General features: G+C 41.6%; 1 long non-coding RNA gene across 1 annotated transcript; it reads left to right on the top strand.

Annotated features, from left to right (window-relative positions):
- Positions 1 to 699: 699 nt before the first annotated feature.
- Positions 700 to 10,167, top strand: LOC133480827 (uncharacterized). Its single transcript, XR_009789376.1, has 2 exons — positions 700 to 6,012; positions 7,060 to 10,167. It is a non-coding gene; the product is annotated as an uncharacterized LOC133480827 (long non-coding RNA).
- Positions 10,168 to 14,712: the final 4,545 nt, after the last annotated feature.

The following is a 14,712-nucleotide window of genomic DNA, read 5'->3' as shown; positions in this document are numbered from 1 at the left end:
ATATATATATATATATATATATATATATATATATATATATATATATATATATATATATATATAAATCCATATCAAAACTAATTTGATAAAACAAGTGCATTGACCCTTTATAAGAAAACACGAGCGCTGATCAAAATTTTTGGAGCTTCAATACCGATCGATAGTACATTTTCAGTTGATGAAAACAATGACAATGAAGTACTTTTTCTGACTTTATTTCTGAAGTTACATTAAACAGACCTGTCACTCATGAGAATTTGCATCCAGTAATGCTGCAATTAGTAATCGAGTATTTTACTGACAATTCTATCGAATAATCAAGTAATTGGAGAAAATACATTTTTGTTTGGTTAAATAGCAATTGTGAATACAGAGAGAAAGATGAGACATTTCAATTAATTCGACCAATTGGTTCGCTCGTTTAGGTAATCAACAGTATTTTTCTTAAATTCAGATTGTGCATATAGCAGGAAACTGTATTTTATTCTCCTCAAATATTTCTCGTGTGGCAATCCATCCATCCATCCATCCATTTTCTGAGCCGCTTCTCCTCACTAGGGTCGCAGGGCGTGCTGGAGCCTATTCCAGCTGTCATCGGGCAGGAAGCGGGGTACACCCTGAACTGGTTGCCAGCCAATCGCAGGGCACATACAAACAAACAACCATTCGCACTCACAGTCACACCTACGGGCAATTTAGAGTCTCCAATCAATGCATGATTTTGGGATGTGGGAGGAAACCGGAGTGCCCGGAGAAAACCCACGCAGGCACGGGGAGAACATGCAAACTCCACACAGGCGGGGCCGGGGATTGAACCCGGGTCCTCAGAACTGTGAGGCTGACGCTCTAACCAGTCGTCCACCGTGCCGACCTCGAATTATAGAGGAAGAAGAATTATAATTTGTATGTGTCATGCTTTTTTTTGTTTGTTTGTTTCTCAAAATGAGTACATGCCTGATTGTTTCCATGAGGTTTCTGAAGTCGAGGAAACTCTACAATTGTCTGAAGTGCACCACTTGGCTTCTTACAGCAAGGGGAGCCAGAGACCCACGACAGTTTTACTTTGCACCCATAGAGAAATTGAGCAGAATATAAGATTATCAAACACATACCCATCTACTGCTTATGTTTCTGTACATAAAATTGCTGTGGTTTGAAGAAATTATGTGAGTATCTTCTTCCAGCCAAGGTTTTCCTTTTCATGTGCACAATATTTTATAAGGTTACATCTGGTGACAAGGTCACTGATGGTGTAGTGGTGCACTCGCCTGATTTTGGTGTGGGCAGCGTGGGATCAGTTCCCACTCAGTGACGGTGTGAATGTGAGTGCGAATGGTTGTCCGTGTCTATATGTGCCCTGCGACTGACTGGCGACCAGTTCAGGGTGTAGTCCGTCTTTCGCCCGAAGTCAGCTGGGATAGGCTCCAGTGCCCCGTGACCCTAACCAGGATAAGCGGTGTTGAAAATGGAATGGATCTGGTGATAAGTGATTGAGCGAATCAGTCAGCGAGTCAGTGCAGTATTTGCACAGCATTGACATGGCGCACTTGCATAGTGTTGTCGTGTGTAATGTTTGATTGCTAAAAAAAGGGAGGAAAAGCTGTCAAATCTCAATTATCTGCCCCTTTTTTAAGTTTGGCAACTTCTTCAGTTCCATGAGCGCCTAAAATACAATTTACAGCCACCCCATGAATCAAAATCACCAAAGAGGACCTTGAAACTAACTACAAAAATGGTAAAGAATAGGGGCGTGCAGACATTTGGAGGAGCAGGTGCTCAAAGTTAAAGGGGAGGCTGTTTTTGTTTTGAATGAAACACAATTGAGAAATTGATTTTAGAAGGTGGTCCACCTCACATTCTCTATCCACGGCATATATTTGCTTCTATCCCATCAATTAATTTGTAATTATATAGATTTAGTTTTTTACAGTGTAAAGTTAGACACATTTATGAAGCACCTTCTGCAGGACAATAAATAAAATATCTCAACAATACATGCACAACACTCTTGATCATGATTGAATTTTTTAAAAATAAAAATAAAATAAACAAAGGGCATAAGGGGCGGGACATAAATATATGTATATTTGTTGTTGTTGTTGTTGTTTTTGAAAGTTTGGTACCAACATGTACACAACTTGAGCCAGGAGAACTTTTGAGTACTGAACAATGTATACAGGTCCCACTTTTGAGGAGGTTCAATTTTCAGACAATTTGTGCTTGGCCAGTTTTTCAAGTACATGGCTGGCACAAAAACAAACAAACAAACAAAGAAAAAAAAACAGCCCCAAATCCTGCCAAACCCACATGACATCAAGTCCCATTTTTTTTTACATTTTTCCACACATTTTGTGCGTGGGGACACATTTGAGTATACACAAAATGGATGCTCATATGTGCTTCAATGAGGTGCTCTGCAATCCACGTGGCTCAAGAGCTCCAAATTAGCATGAGGGCGAGAGAGCCAATGATTGCTGTGATGACAGCACTCAAAATCTGACCAATCAGAGGAACGCATTTTGCACCGGCCGGATCTGACAGACAAATACCTTTTCTTTCTTTCTGATGCAAATGATAATTCACCAATGTGTCAGACCACTGCAGTGTAGTGCCAACGACTGGCAAGGAGCACTTCCTCATTGTCAAAAATTATATTTTTTTAGTCCTAAGTATTGGTGGCTGGTATTGGCAGCCTTTACGAATACCTGATTCCTTAAATAAGGCTGTATTGGCCCAATACTGATACCTGGTATCGGTACTCGCTCATCCGTAGTTTTAATAGCCTGAATTATGCTATGTTTTTACTACCAGTCCATGACCCACCCAAAATCAGGATTGAGCGAGATTGGGTGGGAGTGGGCCTCCAAATAAAATTTCGCTTAGGGCCCCAATTTGGTCAGGGGCAGCCCTACCTAAGTGAGAGACCTGGTAAGACCCAAAATGGAATCAAATCCCAATTTTGGAGGTTAGATTATTACTAACTTTAACTAAATAAGAAATTATGAAAAAAGGGGTACAAATAGAAAATATAGTTTTCTGAAGACACATTTTACAAAGACTGACTTGTTTTAATGGGCAGCACAGACACTTTGTTGTGTGGGTTTTCTCCCGGTACTCTGGTACTAAGGTCTGCAATTGATGGAGATCTTGGTAACAGGAGCCAGCTAGGCTATGCGAATGTATGCAGTGTTGGCGTCATGGGGGGGCCATGAGCAGGCAATGCTCCCCAAATGACTTAAAGTTTTTTTTCTGGGGGGGCATGAGCAGGCTCGACTCTGAGCCCCTCCCGGATGACTGAGCTTCTCACGCTATCTCTAAGGGAGAGCCTGGACACCCTGAGGAGGAAAGTCATTTCGGCCGCTTGTATCCACGATCTTGTTCTTTGGACCCACAGCTCGTGACCATAAGTGATAGTAGGAATGTAGATCGACCAGTAAATTGAGAGCTTTGCATTTTGGGTCAGCTCCTTCTCCACGACAGACTGATACATCACTGCAGACGCTGCACCGATCCGCCTGTCGATCTCCCGCTCCATTCTTCCCTCATTCGTAAACAAGACCCCAAGATACTTGAACTCCTCCACTTGGTGCAGAATCTCTTCCCTGACCCGGAGAGGCAGCAGTCAATAGAAAATGATAAATGTGTGAATCATTAATCTGCAGAATGGCGCGCAGTTGGGTCGAACAACATCTCAAACCGATTTGCAGAGCAAATGGCCTGTAACATTTGCCACGCTCCCAAACATTGAAGTGAAACTGATGATTGGAGGACATAGTGTCTTCTTGTAGAACAAAAGCCTGCTTGTAAAACTGAATAAATGATGTTACATATGTGTAAGCTTTTTGTTTGCAGTTGTACATTACAGCGAGTCCACCGTGATCGATGTTGACATGTTGATGAAACGTTGTCCCGAGTGACAAACCTTGACATTGACTCCATTGACTCCATGTGATTCATACTTGTCACTCAACTCGTGTTCCAAAGGAAGAAAAGATGAAGCCGCGTATTTCCTGATTCCAAGTGACCCCCGAGGTACGAACCTTGACAGGATTACGAGGCTTTCCCCAAATCAATGGTATGAACTCTCAGAAGTCAGCTAAAGGTGGCTTAAATTGACTGGCTGTCAAGACTAAACGCTGGAAAATCTAATTGGGGGGGGGTGCAGCTTCGTACACAAAATCAGTGACAAAGTTGACAGTCGGTGCCAGATGTTGTTTCTGTTCATTGGGTTTTGATGAATGTTTGAAAATATCTACAAAAACACCTCATTAGGGTTGATGCTGATGAGAAAAACAAGTTTGAAACCTGCCACATTACAACATGATCATAATCCATTTCACCAATGTTACAACAAAGTTTGATTCATATTCCAGCCATCCATATGCTGCCCTGTTATGCTGCTTTGAACATTAAATTCACCGTGTGCTATGGTGTAATGTAATGTGTTATAACTACAGTAGTTTATTGTATATGTATTTGTATTTGCTTTTATTTTACACTGCTGTCTACTGCCAGGTTGGCATTGCAAATGAGCATCTGTTCTCAACTTCCTTACTTGCATAACTAAAGAGTAATTAATTATCTTGTGCAGGGTAACTAGGAAACTAGATGGCCAAGATGCACATACCAGAATCAGCAGTACAATGTGCACTAAATTGAATAAGTGTCAGTGTGACAAATACTATCAGTTTTGGATAAAAACGTAATTAGTTTTGGAAAAGAATACGATTTAGTTCGATTTATGTTTAACGTTACAATCAAACTATATTTGATTCGTAAAGGGGTACGACTCCTCTTTTTATATTCATAAACTTAAGGAAAAGTCACGAAAACCTCTAATCAAGCTCTTTATTCTGGAAGGTTTGCTATGTGGATGAAATAAGAGTTCTAGATTACAACGGTTTATTGTTGCACTCAAACACACAAAGCACACGCAGGGAGTGGAATTTTAGAGAAAATGTTATTAAATCTAAGGGGGGAAACTACAGGGGAACGATGGAGAGGGACTGAACTACAAAGATTACAAGCAAACATAGATAAATAACAAAATGCAGGGTGAATGACTGAACTTGTGATATGAGGGTGGAATGAGAATGCGAGAGCTGAAAACCTCTGTGACTGTTTAGTAAGCTCAATTATGCACCAGTTTGTACCTAGGAAACAGCACGCTGTACTCATGTTGCGTAGAACAGAATTTAGGCAGGCGGGTAGCTCTTCCCGATGAATGGGTAAGGGTGCCGACAGGTGGATTTGAAAAAAAAAAAAAAAAAAAGGAAGGGAAAAAAAGGAATTCAAGATTGCTGGTGGCCGGAGCATTTGGCTGGTGTTGGTTGCAACATACTCAGAGCCAACTTGCGCCGCAATTCCTTCGTGACGGATCTTTTATCCATTAGCTGCCCCACACACACAAAAGTATAGTTTCGGGGCGCAGGCAGAGTGCTTCTGCGGTTCGCGCCCGTCAGCGCGGCGAGCAAGGTCCAATGCGTCTCAGCGACCTCGTGGTGAGAGGTGGGGCTCCCCGCAGAAGCAAAGACAAAAAAAAATTTAAAATTCAAATCTGTATATCATTTAAGAAGTATAATTCTCCCAAGGACTCAAATGAATGCCAACTGCCCGTGTCAACCGTTGAGCCCTTCCAGTTCCTGGGAATTACAGTTTCTCAGGACCTGAAGTATGAGATCAACATCAACTCCATCCTCAAAAAGGCTCAGCAGAGGATGTACTTCCTGCAGCTTCTGAGGAAGGACGGCCTGCCACAGGAGCTGTTGAGGCCGTTCTACACAACGGTCATCGAATCAGTCCTGTGTTCTTCCATCACAGTCTAGTTTGGTGCTGCGACAAAAAAGGACAAACTCAGACTGCAACGGACAGTCAGGACTGCTGAAAAGATTGTCGGTGCCCTGCTACCTACCCTTGAGGACTTGCATGCTGCCAGAACTAAGACAGGAGAATGCAAAATCCTCTTGGACCCTCCACATCCTGGTCACCACCTCTTCCAGCTCCTTCCCTCAGGTAGGTGCTACCGAACAATGCAAAATAAAACAAGCAGACATTCCCACAGTTTCTTCAGTCTTGTCATTAACTTCTTAAACAGTTAACTTACAATTCCATTGCAACAAGCTGCCAATTTTGTCTTGAGTTTGTTGTCACATCTCTGTCAGGCCTATTATACATTACTCGTGCACTCACTGTAGTAGTCTCGCCACGCTGCACTATTGTGTATATCTGTTGTTGACCAATACTGGCCACTCATGTGCCTGAGTAGCATCTGCAACATATGCACAATCAACATTGTCCCATATTATCGCACTACTAGTCACTTTAAACTGCATACATTTCTTGAAGTTTCTGCGGCCTTTGCACAATGGTCATTGCACGGGACTATTGATCATAGTCATTTCAAACTGGTTTAATTGCTAAAGGACTCTGTATCTTTTTGCACAATTGCCGGCATTACCACATACCTGGTAAACTTTTATTGCTCAGTGACTGTGTTTTTTTATGTCTTTGTGTCTCAAAAAGTATTCTTTGTCAATTGACAGTTGCCTGTTGTCTTTTGTCGTACTAGAGCGGCTCCAACTACCGGAGACAAATTCCATTTGTGTTTTTGACATACTTGGCAAATAAAGATGATTCTGATTCTGATTATGGACATGTAGCATGAGAATGCTTGATCAATTTTATATGAAATTCCCATTCATTCTTAAAATGCCTGTGGAAGAAGAATGGGATGCACAGAGAGAAGAAAAATGTACACCATGTGCACCACTGTACTGTAAGCCTAACTAATTATGTTGCTGTGCTGTTGTTTGGAGAGAGGTCGTAAAGGGGTTATTGGCTATCACCAGCGACAGCAAAGCACCACTGAGAGATGATCGCACACACCATCTCTGTGGCACACACAGGAATTCAGCCTGCTTTGATAGGTTTTACACAGCAGGGAAAACATAATGAGAACTCATCTTTTATATGACCCAATTGTAATCAGTTTTTGTCATGCAGGTTAAAGCTAAGAACGGCAGTGTATCATTTACTTCTAATTTTTCTTCCATGGGGAAGCACTTCATCCCGGAACACCTTGATGGCACAGTGACTTACTTGAGGATCCTGTTTGTGGGCTTCAGCTCTGCATTTGACATCGCCATCCCTGAACTCCTCTCCGCCAAGCTTCTCCAGCTCAGCATTTCTCCTGCCATCTGCCAGTAGATTTACAACTTCCTGACAGGCAGGACACAGCAGGCGAGGCTAGGGGGAACCCCCTCATCCACACGCACCGTTAACACCAGGGCCCCATAAGGACGTGTCGTCTTCTCCTTTTACACAAACGACTGCACCTCAAAGCATCCAGCTGACAAACCCCTGAAGTTTTCAGACAACACAACAGCCATCTGCCTCATCAACGACAGCAATGAGTTTGACAGGAAGTGAAGCTGCCTGGTGTCCTGGTGCAGCCATCACAACATGGAGCTAAACACGCTCAAGACTGTACAGATGATTGTGGACTTCAGGAAACATCTTTTTCATCCAAAAGTGTTCCATAGGGTTGAGGTCAGGATTGTGCAGGCCAATCAAGTTCATCATATCAGATTCTCTCATCCATGTCTTTATGGACTTTGCTTCATGCACCAGTGCACAGATATATTGGAGCAGGATTTTATTTGTATTTTATTTTTGAGTTTTAGATTTTGTCCGGTTTATAGATAAATATTGATTCCGAACTGCTTTAGATGATGTATCTGGTACATTTGCCTGCTTGTTCATTTCAGTATCTTCCTCCCCTGGCTCTCCATCCACCTTCTTAGTCGTAGTGATTTTCTATTTGTTTTTCCCATCGACCGTTTGTCAAGTAGCCTTTTGTTATTTGTAGCTATTCACATTTATGTGTGAATAGCCTCTGAAACTTGCTCCATTTGTTTTGGTTTGCTTTTTGGAATTGTCCAGTAGTATATGGAGGGGATGATGGCTGGTTAATTTCCATTAAACAGTGTTGGCCCCTAAAAACAGGATTTTAGAAAGACAAGAAATAAGGGGTGTAAATTGTTATATAATTCTTGATGCATGTCCTAGGGCAGGGGTGGCCAACTAGTCAGAGACTAAGAGCCACTTTTTTTCCTGTGTTACTGCAAAGAGCCACATACACGGGTACACATGAACATCATCTTTTAATCATGTATGCACGCATACACAGACCTCTGCTCAGCCAGATCTAATGAAAATAACCACACCAACATGATAATATCAGTAATTTTCAACAGTTAACATTGTGTCTCATACACACAAACTCTCAGTTCAAGCAAGTCCACAAACAATAAAAGAATAATTTTCAATAACATCTTTCTCTTACTATGCTGCTTAGTGAGACTTCTGGCATTCCTTATCTTGAACAATCCTCTTCAAATCTGGCTTGTATTCTGTTGTTGCCACTCTAAGCAATTCTTTCAAATGAGTGTCAGTCAGAAGAGATCGATGCTTTGATTTCACATGTTTCAGGGTAGAAAACACAGACTCGCAGACGTACGTTGACCCAAACATGGACAGTATCTTAAGCGCAGCTCGTTTGATGTTGGGGTATTTTTCAATTGGCACACTTTTCCAGAACTCAACGGTCCCTTCCCTTAAAACAGTTTTCAGTTGATCCTCCTCACAAAGGTCGATCATCTCCAACTAAGCCGCAGCCTCATCTGTGACGAGCGGGGCTTTCAAACAGTCTGGCTTCCAAGCCATCTGATATGATGCAAGCGTTACGGTCTCTGAGTGTTTTGTAATTTTTTTGAAAAACTGCACCTGCTTTTCAAAGCGACCAACTTGTTCTTGCGAAGTTCAGTCCCTTTTGGAAATTCCTGTTCGATGTTAGGGTGGAGTGAGCTGAAGATTTGAAGCTTTGAAATGCGCTAATGCTGCGTGACATATAAGGCAGATCGGCTTGCCATTACGTTTAACAAAAAAATATAAACTCTCCCACTCTGGCAAAAACCTCCTGTGTTCTTCTTCATATTTTCGTTTGGATGTGCTTTTTTTCCCTGCCATTTCAAGAGGTAACTTGTCGGAAATTGTTTACAACACAAATGATGTCACACCAAAGATTCTCTCGTCGCTCGTTTGACGTCACTCAAACAGGCTTACATGGTCAGTGTGCCATCTAGCTGTAGGGGAGTGAATGACAGCGCCAGCCAAGAATTTTTGACGCATGTCATGTTACAGCTCCTGAAGAGCCGCATGAAACTAGTTAAAGAGCCGCATGAGGCTCGCGAGCCGCGGGTTGGCCACCCCTGTCCTAGGGCATATTGATAAGGATTTTACATGGTGCCCTGTGGTAGGGACCCATTTTTAAGGGAGATTAGCTCAAATGCTAACATGCTAACAGTTAGTATGCTAATATATAGCAAGATGTCAGTCTGAGTATAGAAAGCGCTAAGGCAGATTGATAGGGATTTTACATTTTGCCCTGCAGGAGATTAGCTCAAATGCTAACAGTTGGTATGCAAACATATAGCAATATGTCAGTCTGAGTAGAGAAAGTGCTAAAGCAGATTGATAAGGATTTTACATTTTGCTCTGCGGTAGGGAACCATTTTTAAGGAGATTAGCTCAAACACTAACATGCTAACAGGACAAGAAATAAAGCATGTCACAGACATATTAAGACACCTGGGAAGTAGTTTAGCATTATTTTAGAATATGATTATTATGACATTAAACATGCTTATTCATCAAATGTGTGTCTTAAATCAGCAGAAGCGTGGACAACTGATCGATACAATGACTCAGTGGAGCTGGACCTTCAGTGGGGCCTTACCCTACCAAATCCACCTCTTAATAACACCACTATCATATTGAAAATACAGAATCCACAATTCTGTAACCCCCCCCCCCCCACACACACACACACATGCACAAACAAACGCACTTATGAAGAGCATGAAACTGTGCCACATGCCACATTATGCCAAATTACTAGCTTCATACGAAATCCCAACTTTGCCTTCTCTCGCTCCGACTCAACGCATTAAACGCTCACACGCTCATTAATTTGAGCCCAGCGACCACACACGATTTCCTCTTTTCCATTTCCATACGACTTATTTTCTTTCTTTCGTTTACCCTTAGTGTTATTTGCTTGTTGTAGTTTGTAGTTGTGTGTTTCATTAAATATACCATAAAATTCCACTCGTGGTCGTCTTTTGTGTGTGTTCTGAATTTGAGTAAACCTCTGTAACCTAGAACTCAAAATGCCGTAGAGTGTAGAGATCATGAGACTGATTTAAAAAGGTTTGTCGTCATTTTGCCTAAAGTTAAACTTGAAAATTTGACGTGCTGCCCTTTTTGAGACATTAGTTTGATTTTAACAATCAAATCAAATTTACGATAAACCGGAAGTAACGCAAACGTCGCTCCCGGTATATTACTTTAACCTAAGTTAATTACAAGTCTTATTTCATACATAATCGCTACAAAATGATACTATGCAGTACAGTAAAGCAAATCCCATGATGTTTTGGAAAGTTCTTAGATCTTCGCCATCGAAAGAAATGGATATGCATGCCCTTCTTTGCTAAATCACAGTCAAAGTCAGTCAGACAGCATCGAATGTATTGTCACTGAAAATGTACCTTGTTGTACGTGTAAAACAGATGAAATTGCAGTGAGAATGTATGAGATGACATCACATTCAGAGAGTTTTAATTAGAGCGGTGAGGAGCAGCAGCTTGAGAGGTTACGAATGTTCTGAGTGTCATTTTGATGAATTCCTCTCTTAGTTTAGTATCAGATCAAACATTTCCAAAATTGGAAGATTCCCCTTTGACTAGCTGTAGTAAAACAGCATACTAGAGGTTCAATTATGGTGCTTTAGTTTTGGTGCACAAGCTCATGATGTTCAGTCTTGGAAAAACAAAAACATGTCTGGAGAGATTAATCCATGCTGTTTTATACATCATTGTTAAGCAAGACGCTTTAATCAAACTCTGACGTGGAGTTGGATCCCTGCAGACACTGATACTACATTGAAAGGTCCTCGTGGCACTAAATCATTCAAACTATCTGTCAACCTATCGCCAACTCAGCTTTCAGATACACTTGAGCTATGTGTTCAGGACATCTCACGGGTAAAGTGAGGTCAGGCCTGGCTGTCCATCAAATACACAGCAAGTGAGATCAAATAAACATTCACTCTTAAAATGAAACCTTTGGTAGGTGATTTCCTTAAGTGGGGTACACATAAGGATAATTGGGTCAAATTTGAGCATTTTCAGCCTTTCCAATCAAAGTCAAGAAAGCTCTGATTATTCAATGTCTCGAAAAGATTATCCTGCCCAATTATCTTGTTGTGTGGGGTACATTATGAGTCGAAAATGGGGAATTGATAAGAATTCAGCGGTTCCGATTCCATTATCAATACTGCTTATCGATCTGATGCATTATCGATTCTCATTGGGTGAGGGTTTGAAATAATACAAATGATATTATCATATACCATTATATCATATGATAATACAAATACTGTTTCTGCATACTGCTCTGCGACGCGGACAAAATTGTATATCCCACTATAAACAAAGCAAAGCAGATTTATTTATATACACATTTCCTAAACAAGGTAACTCAACGTGCTTTACATGTTTGAAAGCATTTAAATACAAAGAAAAAAAACAGCTTATAAACATTTAAAACAAATGGGAGGGGGGGGTGGGGGGGGGGAGGAAAAACGTGTGGTGGTTGTCACTGGTGCTCGGGAGAGGACATTCATTCAAGGATTCCTTGAGGTATGTTCATGTACTTTTAATATGATATTAAACCAAATGTTATGTAGCCCAGCAAGCTAGTGCTAGCACTAACGGGTCCTACGTAAACATCTTGGCGTTCTGTCGAGTCATGCTCTAAAACCTTGGTAAACATTGTGTCACCTATGGGGAGTAGCTGGACCCAAGAGCAGGCGGAGGCAGATGTAAAATGATGAACAGTTTATTGAGTAAAGGTTATGGAAGTGGTCCTGGGTGCGTTGGCAGGCAGTGGAATGGACAGGTGGCAGGCAGTGGGGAGGACAGGCAGCTGGCTTGGTGGCAGGAGTGATGTGGATCAGGAACACGGGAACACTGAGAACAAGGAAAGACAGGAGTCAAAAAAAGGGAACAAAGAATAGTGTGGCTTACGTGGAGGTAAATGGGCCGTGGTACCGCTGGAACTAACTGCAACACTTTTGCAATGATTTCCTGGAACAGGCAGGCTTATATACCAGTGGCGATGAGGCTGATTGGAGACAGGTGCTGAAAACAGAGAGGGGAGTCGGGAGAGAGAGAGGATGCAAAGCGCCCTCCCGGCTCCTATAATGGAACTGCAGGTCAGTATATGACATATTGGTTTGTGCGCATGAATAAATGTTGACAACGGCAAGCACGGGAGGCGATGCGCCGGTCACAATACGCAATCCTATTGGTCGACGTCAAGGTGAGTTGTTGTTGGTATGTCACACTACACGGAAGATATGTAAAAAATTCAAACGTTAGACTTTTCATTTTGTTGGTCGTGGATTATGTCACACTACAAGAAGTTTTGTCGTGCCTGACAAAATATTGGGGCTAAAATCCTGTAGTCTAATCCAGGCATTACTCATAGTTTGTTGAATGTGTGTCTTATTTAATTCTCGCGTTATACTGTATGCATGTTGCACTTTCTTTTTTTTTTTTCATGAAACCCTGACTGAGGGTTGTGTGCAATAGAAAGACATGCCGGTCAGTCCTGCTGCATGTTACGATAAGCGTTATTTGACCTACTTCTTCTGCAAGAGTTCCAGTTTACCTTGTGTAAGTCATCAATACCACATTAAATTGAAACATTGATTTTATATTGTGTATAAGTTAGTGTAATTCCAAAACCCTATGAAATATCTAACAGTGTAGTGTCGCTGATGCACCCCTGTACATGAACAATTGCACAAGTAGACACCCAGAACAGTGAGCTTGTATAGGTGTTTGATGCTGTGTATTCAGTATATTGTACATTATTGCATTTCTGAAACCATAAAAAGATAGAAAGATAAGATAAGTTAAGTAAGAAGCAGGTTGCTAAAGAGAGTGGTTGTTGGTAAGAATAAAAGCGAGAGTGTGGATATTTGAAAAGAGGCTCGCTGGCTCAATTCATTGGCTCGTACATAGTGTGTACATACGTTCGTGTCCGTTCTGGTCACAAGATTCACTTTTTCAAACACAGGCACATTATAAATTACGAATATAGTGAAGTATTGATGTAAAACACAATATTTGATGCTTTATATACTATTTATATGGATCGCTAAACCCGGAAATGTCTTTTCTGCATGAGGGAAAGCTTATCTGTGTTTTGATTGACTCTAAACGACGTTAAGATGGCGATTATCGCAGCAAAACCAGTGTCAGACTGATCGGCCACTCATGAAAACAGTCGCCAAACCACGCACCCTGCGGGACAGTTCAGTTGGGTTCAGCGGCGGCGCTTGGTGTGCGACAGCCTTTAGTTGCCATGATTGTGAAAGTGACAAGTCACTGCGCCTAAAGAAACGCCGACATCTGCCAGCCACTCATATGCCAGTGACGTCACAGCCCTCCTTGGCCTGCATTTTACAACCAGGTCGGAGGAGGTTCTAGGGAACGGTGCCATGGTCAATGCCCAGCCTCGAAGAAGTGTATTGGAAAAGCGACCACACAGCGCGGGACCAGGCTGGTTGGGGGAAGAACCGGTACAATGGAAAAGGGGCATTACTGTACCAAACGTGACCATATCCTTAAAACCAAGGTACATGCTGAAGCACGATTTCTTTGTTACAATTACAGGAAAAAACAACAACAAAAAGTTACAACAAGAGTTTGAAGGGGTGCCACCAGGTGAATGCAAGCTGAAACTGGCATTGTTCCTCAGCACCACAAAACACACACGCACCCACCCACGCACACACACACACGTAGCCATTATGGTAAGTACCAATCGACAGATTGCAATTTCTAGTCAGTAGGGAATGTTTACTGATACGCCGCCTGACCTGTTGCTGAAGACACTGGTTGCATGGAAATAAGTCTGAATAATGAACATATGAACAATGTGTTTAATGAGAACGTGGACGCAGTTAGCACTCATTTTTCCATTGTCATATCACGATGCTTCACAAAATGCACAATCTTTCTGAAAAGGCCATGTCACATAATTTTTAAACATCGGGTCCCATTTTGGCCAGGAGATGAGACATGACAAAATTGAAATCTTAATTTTTAATCACAGGCTTTGTCAGGCAGACATGCAGTCTAAATTTGCCTATTAATGGCCTTACCAAATGTGCCCTCCCTGTCTATTTTGGACTCTTACATTCATTCATCATTTTCACCCTGTACTATTTGTGTTCGCCGATGTTCACAGATTTGTCTCAGAAAATCTATTACACTAATCTATTACACCTGCCATCTAAATGAATTGAATGATGTGGTGGTGTGTCATGAATACACAAACCATATTGCCAATATGCTTATTTGCAAGTGGCATGCCTAATCATCAGGCATTTATCATGATTATCATGAATCACGCCTCTTGTGACTCTTCAAGTGTCACAGGTAATTAAATGGAGCCAGGGCATCATTATGTACAACTAATTCACATGGACATGACATAGCTAAGCCACATTTTCCTCATGTTGAAATGAGAAGCATTCGTCAACATGTCGATAATGAGCTTCTTTACAAGGCTTTACTC

The sequence above is a fragment of the Phyllopteryx taeniolatus genome, chromosome 7, assembly GCF_024500385.1.
Source record: "Phyllopteryx taeniolatus isolate TA_2022b chromosome 7, UOR_Ptae_1.2, whole genome shotgun sequence".
Lineage (NCBI taxonomy): Eukaryota > Metazoa > Chordata > Actinopteri > Syngnathiformes > Syngnathidae > Phyllopteryx > Phyllopteryx taeniolatus.
Note: the sequence above shows the minus strand (reverse complement) of the source record. Positions and strands in the feature narration are given on the sequence as shown.